The sequence below is a fragment of the Tursiops truncatus genome, chromosome 6 (assembly GCF_011762595.2).
Source record: "Tursiops truncatus isolate mTurTru1 chromosome 6, mTurTru1.mat.Y, whole genome shotgun sequence".
NCBI lineage: Eukaryota > Metazoa > Chordata > Mammalia > Artiodactyla > Delphinidae > Tursiops > Tursiops truncatus.
In genome coordinates this window covers 79,108,281-79,132,254 of record NC_047039.1, presented here as the reverse complement: position 1 = coordinate 79,132,254, position 23,974 = coordinate 79,108,281, and the positions used below count along the sequence as shown (strand labels likewise).

The following is a 23,974-nucleotide window of genomic DNA, read 5'->3' as shown; positions in this document are numbered from 1 at the left end:
ATCATAAATGTAGTCAGAAGTAACACCCCAAATGTATGGTTAATCCCAATACTATTTATAATGTGACATTATTACTGTGTGACCAGTTACATGTTCCCTTGTTATTGTGCAATTGGCTATGACACCATGATGAGAACATGTACCAAGCAGATGATTCTGAGCCTTGCCCAAGACTTAATTGGGAACAGTACACATCTGTACTCCCTGGTACAATTATAAATGAGCAGTTGAGCATAGGCTTGGATTAGGGAAAAGATCAGTGCAGAATTACATTTTTTCTAATTGACACATTTAAAGAAGATAAAATAAATATGAAGAGATGGCAGGAAAAGATTTATTCTGAGGTCTATGCAAAGGAGTCAACTCAACAATACACATGCTATTGTGGTAGTGGCCTCTTGTGTGCCAAAACTCAAAACGTAAGTTTGCATGTGTCCATGGTCTTACTACATATTAAAAGTCATTTAGAATATATATACATATATATAAAAGAAACTCAAATACTTGCAGAACCCAACAAACCTCCATGTGGGAGAAGTTTGATTCTTGTTTGATCAGACCATATTATTCAAGAGTTTTGTGCGATGTATGTTCGAATATGTCTCTTTTAATTCTGATAACCCTCTTTCTCTTCCAGAATAGTGAATCATGCCCTCTTCCCCAGCTGGAATAAATATGTCATGCTGTTCTCTTTTTGTTTTGTGTAATCATGATGGTGTCTTATGTTTAATTCTAATCCATCCTAAGTTTATGGTAGCGTGTGGTGTGATGTATGGATCAAAGGCAAACCTTCATTCGATTGAATGTTGCTGCTGTCCCACTATTTATTAAAAAGTGCTTCCTTCTTCATGCTATTAATTTTGACCTGACATATGTATTAGATTCTTATAGTTGGAATTAATTTTCTGGTATCTCTGATAACCACTGATTTTACAAAACTTTTAAAAATAGCCACTTTTGGGCTTCCCTGGTGGCGCAGCGGTTGAGAGTCCGCCTGCCGATGCAGGGGACACGGGTTCGTGCCCCGGTCCGGGAGGATCCCACATGCCGCGGAGCGGCTGGGCCCGTGGGCCGTTGCCGCTGGGCCTGCGCGTCCGGAGCCTGTGCTCCGCAGCGGGAGAGGCCACAACAGTGAGAGGCCCGCGTACCGCAAAAAAAAAAAAAAAAAAATAGCCACTTTTAAAAACATTCAGTAATTGTTACTTTGTAATAAGTTCAAATCTGGCAGGAAGACTCTAACATCATTATTTTCAAAATTATTTTTGGCTGCATTGGGTCTTCGTTGCTGCACGCGGTCTTTCTAGTTGCGGTGAGCAGGGGCTACTCTCCGTTGCGGTGCACAGGCTTCTCATTGCAGTGACTTCTCTTGTTGTGGAGCACAGGCTCTAGGCACGCAGGCTTCAGTAGTTGTGGCTCGCAGGCTCTAGAGTGCAGGCTCAGTAGTTGTGGCGCATGGGCTTAGTTGCTCCATGGCATGTGGGATCTTCCCAGACCAGGGCTCGAACCCGAGTCCCCTGCATTGGCAGGCAGGTTCTTAACCACTGCACCACCAGGGAAGTCCCGTTCAATTATTCTTCACTAGCAATTTATGTAGTTGAGTACAGTCTTCTGGGGAATTTATTTATTGTTTGTTTGTTTGTTTATTTTGGCTGTGCCGGGTCTTAGTTTCAGCATGTGTGATCATCGTTGCGGCACTTGGGATCTTTAGTTGCAGCATGTGGACTTTTTAGTTGTGGCATGCATGCGGGACCTAGTTCCCCTAACCAAACCCAGGCCCCCTGCGTTGCAGCACGGAGTCTTACCCACTGGACCACCAAGGAAGTCCTGGCTTCTGGGGAATTTAAAACACTAAATAACTTTGTTTCTAAGCCCAGGTTTCCTATTGGCCTTACCGCAGACACAGTGAAATTTGAATCATTATGGTGGAGGGTAGAGACCAGGAATATGCATATGAAAGAAGTTCTATTTGTTACAAGTTGAGAGCTTCCCCCTTAGAAATTAAGGCCATTGTTTTGTATTTATACTCTCAAGCCCCTGGTCAGTCACTCCGCCTTCCTTTATACTCCAACGACATGCATCATTTTTTCCTTGACACAGTCTGTCATGTCTGGAATTATGTTTTTTCCCAATCATTCGGTACTCGTTACTCCTGCAAATAGGATATTATTTCTGTTTTGTTTTTTTGTTCTATACTGATGGTATGTAGGAACGCAATTGATTTTTGAGAAGTTATTTCTGTCTCCTTAACTTTTCTGAACTCATATTACTGATAATATTTTTCTGGTTAATCTTTAGAAATACAATTTTGTTTTCCGCAAAATTTTACATCCGTTTCTTTCTCTGTTATATTTATGCCTCTAATTTTGCACTTAACACTGTTGTATCTATTTGCACTTGCACTTGACCGCACTTTTAGAGCTATTTGAAGTGGGAACGGCTGGTTTCTGGTCTAGCATGGAAGAAGCTTGGAAGACACCACTCTGTACTAACAAGTGAAAAGCTGAACAAACTGATAAACCAAAAATTCTTCTTAGACCTGTAAGAGAAGAGAGGTCGCAGGGCAAACTGCTGCCCCCAGAGTGGAGAGAGCAGCCTCGGTTGCCGATGCTGGAGGACCTGGCACACGCCGGAGTTGCTTCCCTGCCTCTCCCTTCAGACCCTTGGCCCTAGTCGCACATCTTGCAGAGCCTGCTACTCAAAGTGTGGTCCGAAGGGCAGCAGCATAGATGGCATCACCTGGGAACTTGTCAGAGACGCAGAATCTCCAACCTCACCTCAGACTCAATGAATCCGAATTGGCATTTTCACAACATTCCCAGGTGAATCAGGAGCACGTTAAAGTTCCAGAAGCACTGATCTCAGGAGTTTGCAGAAATGTCCACCAGATGGCGGGTTTGCAGCAGGCACAGGTATCCAGAGCCACAATCAGCCCACCCAAGTCTCCTTCAAATAGTGCCCTAAGTGGCCTTAGAAATTTGGAGCCATTGCTCATGATCTGTGAAGGATGGGGAGAGAACACAGAGGAGATCCCTAATCAATGAGCGGCAGTTTGTGGGGTGTGAGCCATGAACTACTCCTCTCTGGGCTTTCCCCAAGGTGTTTTTACACTCATTGTCTAGTGAGAGGGATGGGCCATAAGCTCTTATTTTACAGACAAAGGAATTAAGGTCCAGAGAGGGAAAGAAACTTAGCCAAGCTCTCAGCAGTGGCAAATGGTGTTGGAGGTGGAATTGGAAGGCAGGTTTCTGGCTGCCTGGCCTGGGCTGAGAGCACCTCTAGATGGACAGGGCAGGATGGTTCAGCCCCAGTCTATGCTGACCTGGCTGATCCTTCCCTGTCCTCTCCCACCCAGTTGCTCTTTGAACAGCTCTCTTGTTTTCTCTGGGAGTGATAGAAGCAGCTGTTGTAATAATACAATAATTTGGAATGTTAATGGGCTTTTCCCAATACTGAGGGTTCTGGACTTAACCCCCAGGGGAACAAAGCATCAGACTTAATTGGGAACAAACAGGACAAGCCATGGTCCCCAGACGGTCACCCTGGGAATCTTGATGGTCCCTGAGTCTATGGCCAGGACCAGCTATGAGCCACTGACTCTTAAATGAACTTTCATCCCAACCCATTTAGTTTTGTTTTTTTAGTTATAAGAACAAAGAGTCAGCTTCTGGTTGCAGAGGATCTTAGATTTCATTGGCATAAAGTAGCTATGATGTGACGTCACCGTGGTTATGCACAAAGCCAACAACTAGCCAGCGTTTCTAGAAATGCAAAGCTCTTTCCTTCTAGATTCTTAGATAGAAGATTCCATTGCCTATGTAACAAGGGGAGGAGGGCCAGTTTACTTTTTAGTCTTACTCACATGGTCCACAACATGAATCTTGGGAGACTCCCTTCTCTACACTGGGTTCCCACTTCCCCAGGAGGACTGAGGAGTTTGGAGATCATGTGTTCTGGCAGCGTGGAATTCCATGACAGTCACTCAGATAGGTGTTTCTTTTTTTTTTTTTAATTTAAATTTCTTTAAAAAAATTAATTTTTATTGGAGTATAGTTGCTTTACAATGTTGTGTTAGTTTCTTCTGTACAGCAAAGTGAATCAGCTATACATATACATATATCCACTCTTTTTTGGGTTTCTTTCCCATTTAGGTCACCGCAGAACACTGAATAGAGTTCCCTGTGCTATACAGTAGGTTCTCATTAGTTATCTATTTTATACATGGTATCAATAGTGTATATATATCAATCTCAATCACCCAATTCAGCCCACCTTCCCCCCTTTCCCCCTTGGTATCCATACGTTTGTTCTCTACATCTGTGTCTCTATTTCTGCTTTGCAAATAAGATCATCTATACTATTTTTCTAGATATACAAGGCAACATTACTCAGGTGTTTCTGACATCCAAAGGTCTTCACAGAAGCCTTTACATCTTTGTTCCTTAGGCTGTAGATGATGGGGTTGAGCATGGCAGTCACCACCCCATAGAAGAGGCAGATGAGCTTGCCTGAAAGGTCCTGTTTATCTGTCCCCAGTGGGTCCTTAGACTTGGGCTTGGCATACATAAAGACAATGGTCCCATAGAATATGATCACAACTGTGAGGTGGGCAGAGCAGGTGGAGACGGTCTTTTTCCTCGCCTCTGCTGAGGGGATCCTTAGGATGGTAGTAATGACGAACACACAGGAGAAAAAGATGAACAGAACTGGGACGCCCAGGAAGATCACATTGGCCACAACCATGCTGATCACATTGATGGAGATGTCAGCACAGGCCAACTTCAGGACAGCCAGGATCTCACAGGTGAAGTGGTTGATGACATTGTCCCCACAGAAGGGCAACTTCACAGCCTGGGATGTCTGAACTACAGAGTTGGTGATACCAGCTGCCCAGGAGCCAGCAGCCATGGGCACGTAGGCAGCCTTGCTCATGATCACAGAGTACCTCAGGGGGTTGCAGATGGCCACGGAGCGATCAAACGCCATCATGCCCAGAAGCACACACTCTGTGGCCCCCATGGCAAAGGAGAGGAACATTTGCCCAAAACATGCTGAGTAAGAGACGGTTTTCCTGGGGTCAGGAAGCTGTCAAGGATGAGGGGGACTGAGGAGGTTGTGTAGCAGATGTCCAGGAAGGAGAGGTTCCTCAGGAAGAAGTACATGGGCTTGTGTAGGTGGGAGTCCAGGATGGTCACCAGGATGAGGACCCCGTTGCCCAGCAGGGTCACCAGGTACATGAGCAGGATGAGCACAAAGAACATTTTCTCCAGCCTTGGGTGGGCTGAGAGGCCCAGGAGAATGAACCCTACCACGGGGGAGGTCTGACTGGACCTGTCCATGGTGCCTCCGATCTATCACCTGAAGGAAGTCTCTGAGGTCAATCTCAGCACTCTCTGACTCCAAAAGTGCCTGGGCAGCAGCAAAAATCTTCACCCTGCTGAGCAACTGGAGAAGAGCTCTGACAATTCTGTCATGTCTAAGGGGTTCTAGAAAAAATATAGTAGAGATCAGTATTTAACTTGTTTTCAGTAAGAATGAAGAGTTAATGTGGATTAACTCATCTGCAGGTGACAATTTTTAAAACTGGGCAAATGATTTTTTTAAAATAAATTTATTTATTTTAATTTTTTTTGGCTGCCTTGGGTCTTCGTTGCTGCACGCAGGCTTCCTCTGGTTGCGGCGAGTGGGGGTTACTCTTTGTTGTGGTGCGCGGGCTTCTCATTGCGGTGGCTCCTCTTGTTGCGAAGCATGGGCTTTAGGTGCTTGGGCTTCAGTAGTTGTGGCACACGGGCTCAGCAGTTGTGGCTCGCAGGCTCTAGAGCACAGAAAACTGGGCAAATGATTTAAAATATCTGTGTAAAGCACTGGCAAGGTAAATAATACAACAAAGAATCATAGGGTCATAACTCTGGGGGAAAAAAGGAATTCAAGGAAGTATATCCAGCATTTGAGGTTATGTTTCAACTAGGGCATTTGCAGCTTCTGGAGGTGGCCACTGAGAGGCCAAGAAGCACTACGCATAGCCTCGTGGAGGTGGGAACAGGTTTTGAAGTGCAAGGCCCACTGTGAAGGGCTCCTAACTAAACCTCCTCCCTTTGGTAGGGAACCCAAAGGGCAGCACCACAGGAATGAGTGAATCAGAAAGAAACATGCATTTACAAGTGCTATAGCTCAGCTTCAAATCAAGCCCTGAAATTGGATTGAGGTGGTCCCAAATTTTTGATGCTCCCAAATACCTAACAGAAGCAAACATAAATCTACCTTGAAGGAAGGCACAGTGGTTGAGAGTCCACCTGCCAATGCAGGGGACGCGGGTTCGTGCCCCGGTCCGGGAAGATCCCACGTGACGCGGAGCGGCTGGGCCCGTGAGCCATGGCCGCTGAGCCTGCGCGTCCGGAGCCTGTGCTCCGCAACGGGAGAGGCCACGACAGTGAGAAACCCGTGTACGGAAAAAACAAAAACAAAAAACAAAACAAAACATAAATCTACCTTGAAGGAAGGCAATATCACCCAGTCTCTAAATCATGTCTACAAGTAATTTTGCAAATACAACATCCGGCACACATTGAAAAAGAATAAGGCACACAGGAGACAAGATGACATAAATGAAAACCAAGAGGAAAAAAAAGAAAATCAAGCCTCTTCTCTTAGGGGGAGGTGGGAGCCTGCAGTTCCTCTTCCCTGGTGTTGCCTGTTGAGAGAATTAACCCAGACACAGCGCCAAGGTCTTAACCTCCGGTTGATCCTTTTGTACATTTGGGGTTCAAGTGAGCCTCTTGTGCACTGTGGCCAAGTTGAAGGAGAGTTTGACTGAATGTCCCTTCTTTTCTGCATTCTCCATCTGCCTCACCAGAGGCACTGGGTTCTCCCTAAGACTGTTCACAGAGCCCTGAGTCCTGCTCGGTCAGGCCTTCTTTCTGGGAAGCTTGAATCTCTCCTCAGACTTCTAAGAGCTCCCCAAACTAGGATTTACTCTGGACCAGTGAAAAACTGTAGGTGACACTGAGGATGTTGGGCATTTGGTTTTATTTGCTCTGTATCGAAAATATTCATGAACTTCCCAGATCTCCATCTGTTCAACTGCTCTCAGTCATCCAGCCCCTGCCTCAATTATACGGGGGCACTTCCTGCCTGGGGAGCTCTGAGACACTCCTCTGGCGGTGCTCAGCACTGTAGTTGTGACCAAGTCAGTGCCACAATAATTCAATTCAGGTGGACATATTTACTGAGCATCTGTGCTGAGCCAGGCATAATTCTAGGTGCTGGGATCACAGCAAAGACAGTCACAGCCCGTAACCTCAAAGAGCTCAAAATCTAGTAGAGGAAATAGTCATGCAAATAGTCACACACACAAGTGATTATATCATCCTCATCCTTATCAACCCAAACGATCGCTCTGATGCTACTGACAGCAGGCCTCAGGATCTATTTCACAATCTGCTCTCTTTCCAATGTGGAAAGCCCCTTGCTGCATTCCTCACAGTCCTCTGGCCTGCATTTGGTTCCCTGAATGACGTGGGGTGCTGTACTTCCTGGCAAGGCTCACTGCACTTTGAAGTAGTTCCCCTTTGATACTGAGCCAAAATCTGCTCCTTTGCAACATTAATCCCTCTTCCACAGACAGCCCTCCAAGTGTCTAGAAATAGCTTGGCTTCAGCATGAAGATAAACAGGAGTCCATCTCCCTTTTTCTCCCAGGGCCTTAAAACAGATATATCTCTCACACGGGCAAATGTGCCAGCCAGGAACTGACTACAAAGGCTGGTCAGCACTGACAACGGCCCCCAGCTTGAGGATGGCTCACGTGCCGCCCCGCTAGGTGGATGTGTGTGCTGGGGCGGTAAATGAGTCCCAGGCTGGGGTTTCACTCTACGTCAGCCAGCCCTCCAACCTCTCCCCAAAACCTGGATCCTGTGAAGAAGATATTCCCGCCATGTCATCACCACGAGATCCAGAATCGTGGCTCATTATTGTCGCTGGACTTTGGATTCTTAACCACAAAACAAGAAACAGCACCACCCACACACCAGTCTCAATCAAGAAGAGACAACTGTGTGAGGAGAAGGTTAGGACTGCGGGGTCCCAGGCAAGACCTTTCCCCTCGGCACAAAGTGGGGTGAGGGCAGAGGACCTCAGAGACATTTGAGGTTTGATGGGTCTATCTGACTCTGTGAGAATAACATCATATCAGTGAAAGGGCTTTCCACCTCCCCTTTTCAACTCCATTCCATTACAATCAAGTCTGGCGGCCAAAATGCAGCCGCATGAACGAAACTTTTGGTGTGATCAAATCCTGTGCTTACCTTTACAAGAGACATGGTGAGCAAGAAGGATCTCCTTCCTAAGAGTTGGGAAGAGGTCACATGTCAGAAATAGCGATACCAAGTGGGAAACATCAGGGTGAGGGCTCGGAATGTGTGACAGGTGAAGGGTCCAGCCAGTCCTCTGCCCTCCACCTGTCTCCTGTGTTCAGGGTGCAATCTCCAAAGAACTGGCCATCACCCTTAGAAGATCATTTAAATTCCAGTCTGTTCTTCGGGACCATTTTAGTCCTTGAAGTCATTTAAACTTTGGAAAGTGAGTTGACTCAGTTTAGAAACTTTGTATCCTTCTGGGATTGCATCTCCAAGATCCAATTGTGTTGAAGGCACTGGAGGAAGTTTACTGCCTGCTTCCTTTCTCCCTCCCTCCTTTTCTCCCTCCCTCCCTTCCTTCTCTCTGAACATCATAATCCCATTAACAGAGTCCAGCAGCCTGCTGGTCAGAACATGACTCACTCAGACGTCAAGTCTTTTCTCCTGTGCTGTAGTCAAGCCTCATTACCCCAAGTCTGTGTTTACGCAGTGGTTTTAGGGGTCTATATTCTCCTCTGGATTTTCAACTTGTTGGATTAGGGCCCTTGAAATAACCTGCCGTGTTCTTCCTGAATCCTCACTTGGCATCCATCTAAGTCACTGTCCTTTCAGCAACCTATCATCTGCACACGTGCTCCCAGACCTTACGGTAGTCACGGACAGAATGTGACCCAGAACAGGGATGGGTCCAGAAAATGGGTACCCTCCTTTATCCAGCAAACGATTATTAAGTGTGTACTACGTAGAAGGCAGAAATGTGCCGAGAACCACGATCTAGAGACAGGAATGTGAAAAGAAAGCTACCAAACAAGGAAGGAAGTGCAGGCCAGGGAGAATGCCCACGCTGATGTGGCAGCCCAGAGGAGGCAGGGGCCAGACCTCCTGGAGGAGGTGAGCCAAGGTCCGTGGTGTGCTGGCGCTGGCTCGCAATTGTGCACATCTCTTCCCAACTCCGATTCAGTGACTTTATTGGTAGCTTGAAATGGGCCATCCTGCCATCATCAAAAAATCTAGAAACAATAAATGCTGGAGAGGGTGTGGAGAAAAGGAACACTCTTGCACTGCTGGTGGGAATGTGAATTGGTTCAGCCACTATGGAGAACAGTATGGAGGTTCCTTAAAAAACTACAAATAGAAATACCATACGACCCAGCAATCCCACTACTGGGCATATACCCTGAGAAAACCATAATTCAAAAAGAGTCATGTACCAAAATGTTCATTGCACCTCTATTTACAATAGCCTGGAGATGGAAACAACCTAAGTGCCCATCATCAGATGAATGGATAAAGAAGATGTGGCACATATATACAATGGAATATTACTCAGCCATAAAAAGAAACAAAATTGAGCTATTTGTAATGAGGTGGATAGACCTAGAGTCTGTCATACAGAGTGAAGTAAGTCAGAAAGAAAAAGACAAATATCGTATGCTAACACATATATATGGAATTTAAGAAAAAAAATGTCATGAAGAACCTAGGGGTAAGACAGGAATAAAGACACAGACCTCCTGGAGAACGGACTTGAGGATATGGGGAGGGGGAAGGGTGAGCTGTGACAGGGCAAGAGAGTGGCATGGACATATATACACTACCAAACGTAAGGTAGATAGCTAGTGGGAAGCAGCCGCATGGCACAGGGATATCGGCTCGGTGCTTTGTGACCACCCGGAGGGGTGGGATAGGGAGGGTGGGAGGGAGGGAGACGCAAGAGGGAAGAGATATGGGAACATATGTATATGTATAACTGATTCACTTTGTTATAAAGCAGAAACTAACACACCATTGTAAAGCAATTATACCCCAATAAAGATGTTAAAAAAAAAAAAAGAAATGGGCCATCCTGGGAGTGTTTATATCACAGAAATCATCAAATGCTCCAGATCAGGGCTTTTTTGACTTGGAGATGGCAGTCGTTAAATATTCACCAGTACACCACTGGAATGGAGGAATGTCAATCTGCCCAATGAAGGGGAGTGGGTAATCATCCCAGGCAGAGGGGGCTGCATAACCAAAGACACAGAAATGAGAAAGAGCCCCAGGAGTGAGGAGTGACCAGCAGTGCAGTGTTGCTGGAGCACAAAGGGGCTGCTGATGGGGAGGAAGGCAGGGCTGGACCCAAGTTGATCTTTTGGGACATCCTGAGGAGTTAGGACTTTCTTCTGTAGGGGATGAGAAGGCACTTAGAAATTTTAAGTAAAGGTCCGACACGATGAAATTTGCATCTTAGGTTGATCCTTCTGGGCACAATGTCGAGGCAAGACTGGGGGCAGGAGGACAAGGTCTAAAGAGACAGGGAAGCACTTCAGGCAAACAAAGATAAGAACATTGACTGGGGAGTGACTGCGTGGTGAAGATGGGGAGATTCAAGAAAGGTTTGGTAAGTACAAAATATAATAGTAGATTTTGGTTGGATATAGCAGGGGGGAAAGAGGATAGAATCAATATTTCTAGCTCAAGTGATGGCTGGGTGATGGTGACACGACCAAAGTGGAGAATATCAACCAAGTTTTTGGTTTTTGGGGAGAAGATGAATTCATTTTGGAGTACAGTGTGTTTGAGGAACTTCCAGCTAGAGATGGGGGAGATGTCTGAGCTGGAGACTCATCAACTTATCCATCACTTAGGGAGAGTGGCTGGAACCCTGGAGATGCTAGCACTGCTCTGCTGTCTGTAGATACAAGTCTAACTGTACTGCCACGGAAGATTGTTGGGGGCCCCCTGAAATGCAAATTCATAACATCTACATAGTTTCCTTGACCTCTGGGCCACTAGGGACCCATCCACTCTGTCATGAGAACCCTCTGAGCAAGTGGATTCTGAGGATAGGAACAAGGTTCGCTGCTTGCAGAGGACAGAGTAAGGCCACAGAGACCAGTGACCCAGAGGAGGTCAGCAGGGGTGTGGACAGTCAAGGGTCAAAAGTCAAGAGTTAGGGGAAAGCAAGGACTGGAAGAGCAGTTGTCTCCAGAGCAGAGGAATTACAGGCAGCTGTTCTGATCCTGCATAAAAAAACACCCTCCTTCCTCCTGGATTCCTTAGAAGGAATAACTGGGACCCCAATCCTAGGAAAAGTCTAGATAGACCAGTGCTTCTCAGACAGTAGCATGCATCAGAATCACCTAGAGGAATTGTTAAAACACAGACTGGAAACACATAGGCACACACGCACACACATATAGGTGCATGTGCAGGCTGCTGGGCCCCATCCACAGAGATTGATTTAGTAGGTCCCGGGAAAGGCCCAGGAATCTGCATTAACAAGTTCCCAGGTGATGCCGATGCTGCCCTCTGTCACACTGAGTAGCCCAGGGTTAGGCTTCTTACTAACTCAGTGTGTAGGGTCTCAGGGCATTGAAATTTGAGGTATTGCAGAAGATGTTTCTCCTCATTATTCCTCATTGTCTAGGGAAGGCTCGGACAGACCAGCCAAGGGAATACTGGGTTTTAACCGGCCAAGAGAAAGCTTTGTGTGTCAGAAATCTCCTTTCTACGAGTGTGTTTGTGTGTATGTGTGTAAATGTGAGTTTGCCATAGATAACTGGACCAAAGGGGTAGTCTGAACTCCACCAACCCCAGCATTTCCTGGGAGGCATCTGTTTATTGTGGCTTTCTAAGGACAAATGTGGACGTGACACCCCACGAGATTCATAAGGTCTGTAACCAGATCCCTGATCAAAACACTTTGAGATTCTGTTGGGAGTCATGAGTAACAGCACATTCTCTGTAAAGGTGGAAAAGAACCACCACCATTTTGAGATAATACCAGGGCTGGAATCAGGTGCTATAAAGGTCAGAGAGACAGAACTTCCCTGAAGAGGGAGAAGGGAAGGGGAGGAAGGGAGAGGGACCAAAGCACTGCCCCTTCACGGAGGGGAGCCCACTCATGCAGCAAGCACTCAGGGGAGAGGTAAGTGTATAATTTCTCATGTCTGAACGCTGGATCGTCTAGACAGTATTTGCCTGATTCGCTGCTTCATTCCAGGAAGCACCACAGTCTCTTTCTGAGGTCCCTTACATTGTTTCCATGCTCTGTACCAGGAGGTGCCCTGGCCACAGGACTCACCTGACTGACCAGTGGACCCCTGTCCCAGGGGCAGTCAGCATATGGGCTGTCTGGTGGCTGATACTGGATGATGAGTAACCAAACCCCTTAGTTCTGTCTCTTACAAGCTTGAACTCAAAACACCAGGACAGAGTCAGCAGCTGGTGTAAGGAAGGAAGAACAGGAAGGAGAAACCAGAGTAACACAAAGAAAGTGGGTAGTGAGGAGAGGCCTGGCCTGTGGGAGCTGAAGCTGAGTCACAGGGACAGTCCCTGTGACACACCCGGGGCAGTCCCCCCTGGAGTTGGGGGACAGAGAGTTCTGCCACAGAGGGACCAGCAGGAGCCACTCAGATCCTGATTGACAGTCCAGTGCCTGTTCAACCATGAGGCCCGACTGTGCCACTGTCCCCCATGAACCCCAAGACATCCCCTAACCCTTGAGGAAGCCCAAGCGTGAAGGAGGGGGAGGCTCCTGGCATTTAGAGAGCAGAGGTCAAAGATGCTAGACATCCCAAATACGAGTCACTGCAGCCCAGCGAAGGAGGGTCCTTCCACCCGCTTACATCCAAGTATCCCTCGTACCTACTTCATGGGGCTTGGGGAGCATTAGATAAGATTAAGAAAACAGTTGTAAATTAATGGCAACCCATATTAATATTAATACCTCACCATTATCTCAAATACAACAAATCAAACTGGCCATAAACTCCCTCAATCACAGAAACTATCTCTTAGTCATATCTCTATTTCTAGTAACCAGCCTGGAGCTGGGCACAAAGATGTAGAGAAACTGTACACAGAAATGTCAGAGACAACGCTGTAGCCACCCTACCTCCACCAGCCCAGACAGGCTCTCCTCCTAACTTCCTCCAGGTCTTTCTTCCCGTTCACAAGATCTGGGAATTTACCCATTGTTCATTTTCCTCTCTTCTGCATGCCCCACCCCAGATCTATCTCTAAATCCTATCATTTCTTCCTCCTAAACGTCTCCCAGGGCCACTCTCTCCTCCATCCCTGTTATTGTCACCCTGGGCTAGTTCCGCCTGCTCCTCCCGTGACCAGCCCCCTGGACAGCTTTGTGACATTCTCAGTCTTGCCTCAGTCTCTGGATGTTCCCACTCTGCTGGACATTCTCTGAAGGCAAAGACTCGCTTCTGGCCATCATGTCGCCCACTCACCCCTACCCTTTGGTACCTGGCACAAGGCCTGGCACACATGACATGTTTGTAGCATAGGGATTGTTCAGAGTGGAGGGCAGGCTGTTGGGGGAGAGAGAGGGTGAGGGAGGCGGGGGGAAGAAAGAGAGAGAAAGAGAGAGAGAGCGAGAGAGAGAGAGAGAGAGAGAGAGCGCGCACCCTGGGTCACCCAGTGGAGGGGAGGAGATGCCTAGGTGGCCAGGAATCTGTCCAAAGTTCCCAGGAATGTTTGAATTCACTGAGGCCCAGCTCTTTTTCCCTTCGAGGCTCTTTTTAGGGCCAATGACAGAGCCAACTGTTGGCTCCTGGACCAATTGTGATCAAAGCCCGGGAGAACTCTGATTACCTGGCTAGAGAACATTCTAAGCTGAGGTTTCCATTCCTAGTGAGAGGGGAGTTTTGGGTAGACTTCACAACATTGTCTAATTGGATCTATGAGGTGAAGTCTAAATTCCGAGCCTCTCACCAAACTTTAAATTGCTTCTGGGATAGGGCCTGGCCCCAAAGCAACCCAGCTCTAAACTCCTGAGAGAGTCATCGTGGGACCCTCTGGAGAGCAGTACGGAGCACAGAGAAGGGGGTACTGGCCCAGGGCTTGGGCAAGGCTTGCCCGCCCACCCTGCAGCGCCATCTCCTCTGGGCTGGGGTACCGGGCTGAGTCTCAGCCTTGAGAGTCAGCCCTCGTCTCCTTGTCTCATTGAGCCCCAAGGGCAGGCAAGGACACTGTGAGTAGCTGTAGCTTCTGTGCACTGCAAGCTGTGGCTGCACTTTGGAGCCCTCTACACCCAGAAGACAGTCACTTCTCCTGGCCCCTGGTAAACTGGCAAGCAAGAGACCCAGCCTACATGGGACCCTGGGTACTGCCGGGTGACCTCTACAGCTAGCTCTTCACCAGCTGGGAGGAAAAAAGAGTCTGATGCAAAGAGGGCTGAGCATAGAGGAGGCAGGGAGGAGGGGTGAGGGAACAAGGCAACTGTTTCCAAAAGCTCTGAAGGTTGCTGTTGTAGCAAGGGAGCAGATGTGTTTTGCATGAGCCCAGGAGGCTGACTTAGGACCAGTGGAGGAAGGGATAAGTTAGAAAAGGGCACATATCAGGTCCCTGAAGAACTCTAATTAACAGCCCAGACTTCCCGACAACAACACTGGAGGCCGTGAGCACTCCCACCATTATTCAAAATGTTCAAACAGAAGCCAAGAAATCACCTCCTGAAGACAGGACCCCTGTAACAACAGGTGGGTTAGAGAAGAGGACCTGATGGGTTTAATATCTGAAGATTCTGCCAAGCTTTAAATTCTGTACTCCCTGACAGTAAAGCAGCCTTTCTCTAAAATTGATTCTGCGTCCCTTAATTCCTGACATCCTGAGATAACCTCTTTTGGACACTGTATCATTACCAAGTAGAAAACACGCACCCCTTCTTCAGGTCCACATGCAATTCACAAACCTCTCTTGGCCTCAGTTTCTCTACCTTTAAACCAGAGATGGTTTAATGGCGTCAGTGATTCCCAAGACTGGTGTACATCAGAGGTACATGGAGAGCATTTATTTAAAAGAGAAAACCAAAACACTGATCTTTAAGACCATCTACAAAGGTAGGACCCAGCAATCTGAACTTTTTTTCATTTTCTTACACTATATTTTCAATTTTTTTGGTTTACAATTTCTTCCTCTAATTCTTTTTCTCTTTTTTCTTTTTACTGAACTATAGTAGATTTACAATATTGTGTTAGTTTCAGGTGTATAGAAAAGTGATTCAGATATATATATATGTATGTATATATATGTCTATGAATATATATGTGTGTGTGTATATATATATTCTTTTTCAGATTCTTTACTGTTATAGATTATTACAAGATACTGAATATAGTTCCCTGTGCTATACAGTAAATCCTTGTTATTTATCTGTTTTATATATAGTAGTATATATCTGTTAATCTCATATTCCTAATCTATCGCTCCCCCTCCCCCACTTTTCCCCTTTGGTAACCATAAGTTTGTTTTCTATGTCTGTGAGTCTGTTTCTGTTTTGTAAATAAGTTCATTTGCATTATTTTTAGATTCCACATATAAGTGATATCATATAATATTTGTTTTTCTCTGTCTGACATACTTCACTTAGTATGAAAATCTCTAGGTCCATCCATGTTGTTGCAAATGGCAATACTTCCTTCTTTTTTATGGCTGAGTAATATTCCATTCTATATATGTACCACATCTTCTTTACCCATTCATCTGTTGATGAACACCTGGGTTGCTTCCATGTCTTGGCTATTGTAAATAATGCTCCTATGAACACTGGGGTGCATGAATCTTTTCAAATTACAGTTTTCATGTTTTCCAGATTTATGCCCAGGAGTGGGATTGCTGGATCATATAGCAACTCTATTTGTAGTTTTTAAAGGAATCTCCATACTGTTCTCCATAGTGGCTGTACCAAGTTACATTCCCACCAACAGTGTAGGAGGGTTCCCTTTCCTCCACACCCTCTCTGGCATTTATTATTTGTAGACTTTTTGATCATGGCCATTCTGACTGGTATGAGGAGATACCTCATTGTAGTTGTGATTTGCATTTCTCTAATGATTAGTGATGTTGAGCATCCTTTCACGTGTTTGTTGGCAACCTGTATATCTTCTTTGGAGAAATGTCTGTTTAGGTCTTCTGCCCATTTTTGGATTGGGTTGTTTGTTTTTCTGATATTGAGCTGCACAAGCTGCTTGTAAATTCTGGAGATTAATCCTTTGTCAGTTGCTTCATTTGCAAATATTTTCTCTCATTCTGATGGTTGTCTTTTCGGCTTGTTTATGGTTTCCTTTGCTGTGCAAAAGCTTTTAAGTTTCATTAGGTCCCATTTGTTTATTTTGTTTTTATCTCCATTTCTCTAGGAGGTGGGTCAAAAAGGATCTTGCTGTGATTTATGTCATACAGTGTTCTGCCCATGTTTTCCTCTAAGAGTTTTATAGTATATGGCCTTACATTTAGGTTTTTAATCCATTTTGAGTTTATTTTTGTGTATGGTGTTAGGGAGTGTTCTAATTTCATTCTTTTACATGTAGCTGTCCAGTTTTCCCAGCACCACTTATTGAAGAAGCTGTCTTTTCTCCATTGTATATTCTTGCCTCCTTCATCAAAAATAAGGTGACCATATGTGCATGGGTTTATCTCTGGGCTTTCTATCCTGTTCCGTTGATCTGTATTTCTGTCTTTGTGCCAGTACCATACTGTCTTGATTACTGTAGCTTTGTAGTTTAGTCTGAAGCCCAGGAGCCTGATTCCTCCAACTCTGTTTCTCTTTCTCAAGATTGCTTTGGCTATTCGGGGTCTTTTGTGTTTCCATACAAATTGTGAAATTTTTTGTTCTAGTTAAGTGAAAAATGCCATTGGTAGTTTGATAGAGATTGCACTGAATCTGTAGATTGCTTTGGGGAGCACAGTCATTTTCACAATGTTGATTCTTCCAATCCAAGAACATGGAATCTCTCCATCTGTTTGTATCATCTTTAATTTCTTTCATCAGTGTCTTATAGCTTTCTGCATACAGGTCTTTTGTCTCCTTAGGTAGGTTTATTCCTAGGTATTTTATTATTTTTGTTACAATGGTAAATGGCAGTTTCCTTAATTTCTCTTTCAGATTTTTAATCATTAATGTATAGGAATGCAAGAGATTCCTGTGCATTAATTTTGTATCCTGCTGCTCTACCAAATTCATTGATTAGCTCTAGTAGTTTTCAGGTAGCATCTTTAGGATTCTCTATGTATAGTATCATGTCATCTGCAAACAGTGACAGTTTTACTTCTTCTTTTCTGATCTGGATTCCTTTTATTTCTTTTTCTTCTCTGATTGCTGTGGCTAAAACTTCCAAAACTATGTTGAATAACAGTGGTGAGAGTGGACAACCTTGTCTTGTTCCTAATCTTAGAGGAAATGGTTTCAGTTTTTCACTATTGAGAACGATGTTGGCTGTGGGTTTGTCATATCTGGCCTTTATTATGTTGAGGTAAGTTCCCTCTATGCCTACCTTCTGGAGAGTTTTTATCATAAATGGCTGTTGAATTCTGTCAAAGGCTTTTTCTGCATCTATTGAGATTATCATATGGTTTTTCTCCTTCAGTTTGTTAATATGGTGTATCACATTGATTGATTTTTGTATATTGAAGAATCCTTGCATTCCTGGGATAAACCCCACTTGATCATGGTGTATGATCCTTTTAATGTGCTGTTGGATTCTGTTTGCTAGTATTCTGTTGAGGACTTTTGCATCTATGTTCATCAGTGATACTGGCCGGTAGATTTCTTTCTTTGTGACATCTTTGCTTTTGGTATCAGAGTGATGGTGGCCTCGTAGAATGAGTTTGGGAGTGTTCCTCCCTCTGCTATATTTTGGAAGAGTTTGAGAAGGATAGGTGTTAGCTCTTCTCTAAATGTTTGACAGAATTCACCTGTGAAGCCATCTGGTCCTGGGCTTTTGTTTGTTGGAAGATTTTTAATCACAGTTTGAATTTCACTGCTTGTGATTGGTCTGTTAATATTTTCTATTTCTTCCTGGTTCAGTCTCAGAAGGTTGTGCTTTTCTAAGAATTTGTCCATTTCTTCCAGGTTGTGCATTTTATTGGCATATAGTTGCTTGTAATAATCTCTCATGATCCTTTGTATTTCTGCAGTATCAGTTTTTACTTCTCCTTTTTCATTTCTAATTCTGTTGGTTTGAGTCTTCTCCCTTTTTTTCTTGATGAGTCTGGCTAATGGTTTATCAATTTTGTTTATCTTCTCAAAGAACGAGCTTTTAGTTTTATCGATCTTTGTTATTGTTTCCTTCATTTCTTATTCATTTATTTCTGATCTGATCTTTATGATTCTTTCCTTCTGCTAACTTTGGTTTTTTTTTGTTCTTCTTTCTCTAATTGCTTTAGGTGTAAGGTTAGGTTGTTTATTTGAGATTTTTCTTGTTTCTTGATGTAGGATTGTATTGCTATAAACTTCCCTCTTAGAACTGTTTTTGTTGCATCCCATAGGTTTGGGTCATCGTGTTTTCATTGTCATTTGTTTCTAGGTATTTTTTGATTTCCTCTTTGATTTCTTCAGTGATCTCTTCATTATTTAGTAGCGTATTCTTTAGCCTCCATGTATTTCTATTTTTTACAGTTTTTTTTCCTTTGATTGTTATCTAGTCTCATAGCGTAGTGATCAGAAAAGATACTTGATACAATTTCAATTTTCTTAAATTTACCAAGGCTTGATTTGTGACCCAAGATATGATCTATCCTAGAGAATGTTCCATGAGCACTTGAGAAGTGTATTCTGTTGGTTTTGGATGGAATGTCTTATAAATATCAATTAAGTCCATCTTGTTTAAACCGTCATTTAAAGCTTGTGTTTCCTTATTTATTTTCATTTTGGATGATCTGTCCATTGGTGAAAGTGGGGTGTTAAATTCCCCTAGTATTATTGTGTAACTGTCGATTTCCCCTTTTATGGCTGTTAGCATTTGCCTTATGTATTGAGGTGCTCCTATGTTGTGTGCATAAATATTTTCAATTGTTATATCTTCTTCTTGGATTGACCCCTTGATCATTATGTAGTGTCCTTCTTTGTCTCTTGTAATAGTCTTTATTTTAAAGTCTATTTTGTCTGATATTAGAATTGCTACTCCAACTTTCTTTTGATTTCCAATTGAATGGAGTATCTTTTTCCATCCTATCACTTTCAGTCTGTAGGTGTCTCTAGGTCTGAGGTGGGTCTCTTGTAGACAGCACATATACGGGTCTTGTTTTTGTAGCCATATAGCCAGTCTATGTTTTTTGGTTGGAGCATTTAATCCATTTACATTTAAGGTAATTATCAATATGTATGTTCCTATTACCATTTTCTTAATTGTTTTGGGTTTGTTATTGTACGTCTTTTCCTTCTCTTGTGTTTCCTGCCTGGAGAAGTTCCTTTAGCATTTGTTGTAAAGCTGGTTTGGTGGTGCTGAATTCTCTTAGCTTTTGTTTGTCTGTAAAGGTTTTAATTCTTCTGTCGAATCTGAATGAGATCCTTGCTGGGTAGAGTAATCTTGGTTGTAGGTTTTTCCTTTTCATCACTTTAAGTATATCCTGCTACTTCCTTCTGGCTTGCAGAGTTTCTGCTGAGAGATCAGTTGTTAACCTTATGGGGATTCCCTTGTATGTTATTTGTTGCTTTTCCCTTGCTGTTTTTAATATTTTTTCTTTGTATTTAATTTTTGATATTTTGATTAATATGTGTCTTGGCATGTTTCTCCTTGGATTTATCCTGTATAGGACTCTCTGTGCTTCCTGGACTTGATTGACTATTTCCTTTCCCATATTAGGGAAGTTTTCAACTATAATCTCTTCAAATATTTTCTCAGACCCTTTCTTTTTCTCTTCTTCTGGCACCCCTATAATTTGAATGTTGGTGTGTTTAATGTTGTCCCAGAGGTCTCTGAGACTGTCCTCAACTCTTTTCATTCTTTTTTCTTTATTCTGCTCTGTGGTAGTTATTTCCACTATTTTATCTTCTAGGTCACTTATCTGTTCTTCTGCCTCAGTTATTCTGCTATTGATTCCTTCTAGAGAATTTTTAATTTCATTTATTGTGTTGTTCATTATTGTTTGCTCTTTAGTTCTTCTAGGTCCTTGTTAAACGTTTCTTGTATTTTCTCCATTCTATTTCCAAGATTTTGGATCTTTACTATCATTACTCTGAATTCTTTTTCAGGTAGACTGCCTATTTCCTCTTCACTTGTTTGGCCTGGTGGTTTTTTACCTTGCTCCTTCATCTACTGTGTATTTCTCTGTCTTCTCATTTTGCTTAACTTACTGTGTTTGGGGTCTCCTTTTCGCAGGCTGCAGGTTCGTAGTTCCCGTTGTTTTTGGTGTCTCCCCCCAGTGGGTAAGGTTGGTTCTGTGGGTTGTGTAGGCCTTCTGGTGGAGGGGACTGGTGCCTGTGTTCTGGTGGATGAGGCTGGATCTTGTCCTTATGGTGGGCAGGACCATGCCTGGTGGTGTGTTTTGGGGTGTGTGTGAACTTATTATGATTTTAGGCAGCCTCTCTGCTAATGGGTGGGGTTGTGTTCCTGTCTTGCTAGTTGTTTGGCATGGGGTGTCCAGCACTGGAGCTTGCTGGTCGTTGAGTGGAGCTGGGTCTTAGCATTGAGATGGAGATCTCTGGGAGTGCTTTTGCCAACTGAGAGCTCTATTACATGGGGCTGGGAGGTCTCTGGTGGTCGAATGTCCTGAACTTGGCTCTCCCACCTCAGAGGCTCAGGTCTGACACCCAGCTGGAGCACCAAGACCCTGACAGCCACACAGCTTTTGGGAAGTCTGAGGTCTTCTGCCAGTGTTGAGTAGGTGTTCTGTAGGAGTTGTTCCACACGTAGATGTATTTTTGATGTATTTGTGGGGAGGAAGGTGATCTCCACGTATTACTCCTCCACCATCTTGAAGGTCCTCTTGGCATGCTTTTGAGGTTCACTGGTTGTAAAATGTATCAGTAGTTTGCTTCTTTTTATTATAGAATAGTATTCCATTGTATAGTTGTACCACATTGTGCTTATCTATTCACCCATTGATCAACATTTGGATTGTTCCCAGTTTTCGGCTATTACGAGTAATGCTGCTATTTAACATTTATATACACAACTTTGTGTGGAATTGGTGGGTTATATGATACAGGTGTGTTTAACTCTAAGAAACTGCTAAACTGTTTTTCCAAAGTGATTGTAACATTTTAAATACCCATGAAGCAATATATGACAGTTCCAATTTCTCCACATCATCACCAACACTTGGTGTTATTAGTCTTTCCAATACAGCTCTTCTAGTGGTTGTGCAATAGTATGTCATTGTAGTTTTAATTTGCATTTCCCTGATGGCTACTGATATTGAGCATCTTTTCATGTGCTTTTTAGCCACTGACATACCTTTTGGTGAAGATATTTTAATTGGGTTGTTTGTCTTTTTATTATGTCATATGTAAGAGTTCTTTTATGTAGCCTAGATATAAGACCTTTATCATATATATAATTTGCAGTCCTTTTATTTGTCTTTTTATTTGTCAGTCCTTTTTATTTGTCTTCATTTTTTATGGTGTCATTTAAAAAGCAAAAGTTTTAAATTTTGTAGTATATTTTAAAATTTGGTGTCTTATTTAAGAAATCTTTACTTAACCCAAGGTCACAAATATTTTCTCCTATGTTTTCTTCTAGAAGATGTATGATTTTAGGTTTTACATTTAGGTCTGTGATCCATTCTGAGTTAATTTTTTGTATGGTGTGAGGCAAGGATCGCATTAATTTTTTACTTATGAATATCCAACTGTTTCAGCACCATCTGTTGAAAAGACTATCTTTTCCCCCATTGGATTGCTTTGGTAACTTTTTTTTTTTTTTTTTTGCAGTACGCGGGCCTCTCACTGTTGTGGTCTCTCCCGTTGCGGAGCACAGGCTCCGGACGTGCAGGCTCAGCGGCCATGGCTCACGGGCCCAGCCGCTCCGCGGCATGTGGGACCTTCCCAGACCGGGGCACGAACCCGTGTCCCCTGCATCGGCAGGCGGACTCTCAGCCACTGCGCCACCAGGGAAGCCCCCTTTGGTAACTTTCTTAAAAGTAAACAGATCATAGATATAAGGACTAAATTCTGGACTTCTTTTTTTTTTTGTCATCTTAAAAACATGGAATGTGCACTTTCCCAGACTTCAAGATTTAAAGTCATATCAGCAGCTCCCCAGCACTGGGCAGCAGGAAGCTTATCCTGCCTACTGATGAAGCAACAAAAGTTTCAGGCTTCCTAACTGACATTTACAGGGTGCCTTCAAGTAGTGAGTGTCGTGTGAGGATCTAGAAAGCATGATGAACAAAACAAACACAAAACCAGAGACTTTCTGAAATCGACTAGAGAAAATGGCACTATTTTGTAGCTAAGGCTCTAGAGCCCACAAGCCACAACTACTGAGCCCACGTGCCACAGCTACTGAAGCCCGCATGCCTAGAGCCTGTGCTCTGCAACAAGAGAAGCCACGACAATGAGAAAGCCCATGCACAGCAACAAAGACCCAACACAGCCAAAAAATAAATAAATTTATTTTTTTTAAAAAGAGTATTTCTCAAGTGCAGGGAGGATTCTTTATATGAAGTGTATGTGCGTACAGTCTGCAAGTTAGGAAAGTTTCTTAAACGCTATGCTTCATTTCTCCATTTGTAAACTGCAGCTACTAATAGGGTTATTAAAAATTACATGGGTTAATACATAATAAGTGCTTAGAAGATGATCTGGGACATAATGATTGCTCGAATAAATAACAGCTATTATTATTAAGCATGCACTTTCATGTACATGATGGTGAGCTTTCTACTGAGAAACTTGGCTTAAAACAGCAGCATAAGGGAAATAGTAATGAGACACTGGAATAGATAGTCAAAGAAACTGAGAACATTGCTCTAAATCTACTTTAAAAAAAAAAAAGTAAGGCCTTCTGTGGTGGCGCAGTGGTTAAGAATCCGCCTGCCAATGCAGGGGACACGGGTTCGAGCCCTGGCTCGGGAAGATCCCACATGCCGCAGAGCAACTAAGCCCGTGCACCACAACTACTGAGCCTGCCCTCTAGAGCCTGTGAGCCACAACTACTGAGCCCTTGTGCCACAAGTACTGAAGCCCACACGCCTAGAGCCCATGCTCCGCAACAAGAGAAGCTACCCCAATGAGAAGTCCATGCACCGCAATGAAGAGTAGTCCCTGCTTGCTGCAACCAGAGAAAGCCTGTGCGCAGCAACAAAGACCCAACGTAGCCAAAAATAAATAAATTATATATACATATATTACTTAAAAAAAAGAAAACAAGTAAGAAAGATCCCTCTCTGTCTGAGGGAAGGATGGAATAAATGCTTCTTTAAGTGAAAAAAGTAATATGTATTCATTGTAAAATGAACAAACAAACAAATCAAACACTACAAAGATGTAGAAACTCCCAGTACTCTTACCCAATTTGGCATTTACCATTTAAGACTTTTTCCCATTTATATATTATGCGTTTTCCCACCTGTGTGGTGGTTTTGTTTTGTTTTTTTTAACAAAAATGGGATCATACCATCCAAAAAAAAAAAAAAACATGGAATGCTTCATGAATTTGTGTGTCATCCTTGCACGGGGCCATGCTAATCTTCTCTGTATAGTTCCAATTTTTGTATATGTGCTGCTGAAGTGAGCACTGGACTTTCTATTCTGTTATATCTGCTAACTTTAAACTATGGCTATCCCCAGTCATGTTGGACTTTTATGTCAAGAGACCAGCAGGCAAGGAAAGGAGTCACTATCCTAGTGGCATATAACTGATCCTGCTCATGAGGAGGAGATAGGGCTGCTTTTACACCAGGAGG

The 23,974-nt window shown here is 43.7% G+C and overlaps 1 non-coding gene and 1 pseudogene across 1 annotated transcript; both read right to left on the bottom strand.

Annotated features, from left to right (window-relative positions):
* Window positions 1-4,019: 4,019 nt before the first annotated feature.
* Window positions 4,020-23,974, bottom strand: part of LOC101315752 (olfactory receptor 13C7-like) — a 75,980-nt pseudogene continuing 56,025 nt past the window's right edge.
* LOC117312879 (U6 spliceosomal RNA) lies at window positions 23,701-23,806 on the bottom strand. The gene has a single exon (XR_004527283.1). It is a non-coding gene; the product is annotated as a U6 spliceosomal RNA (small nuclear RNA).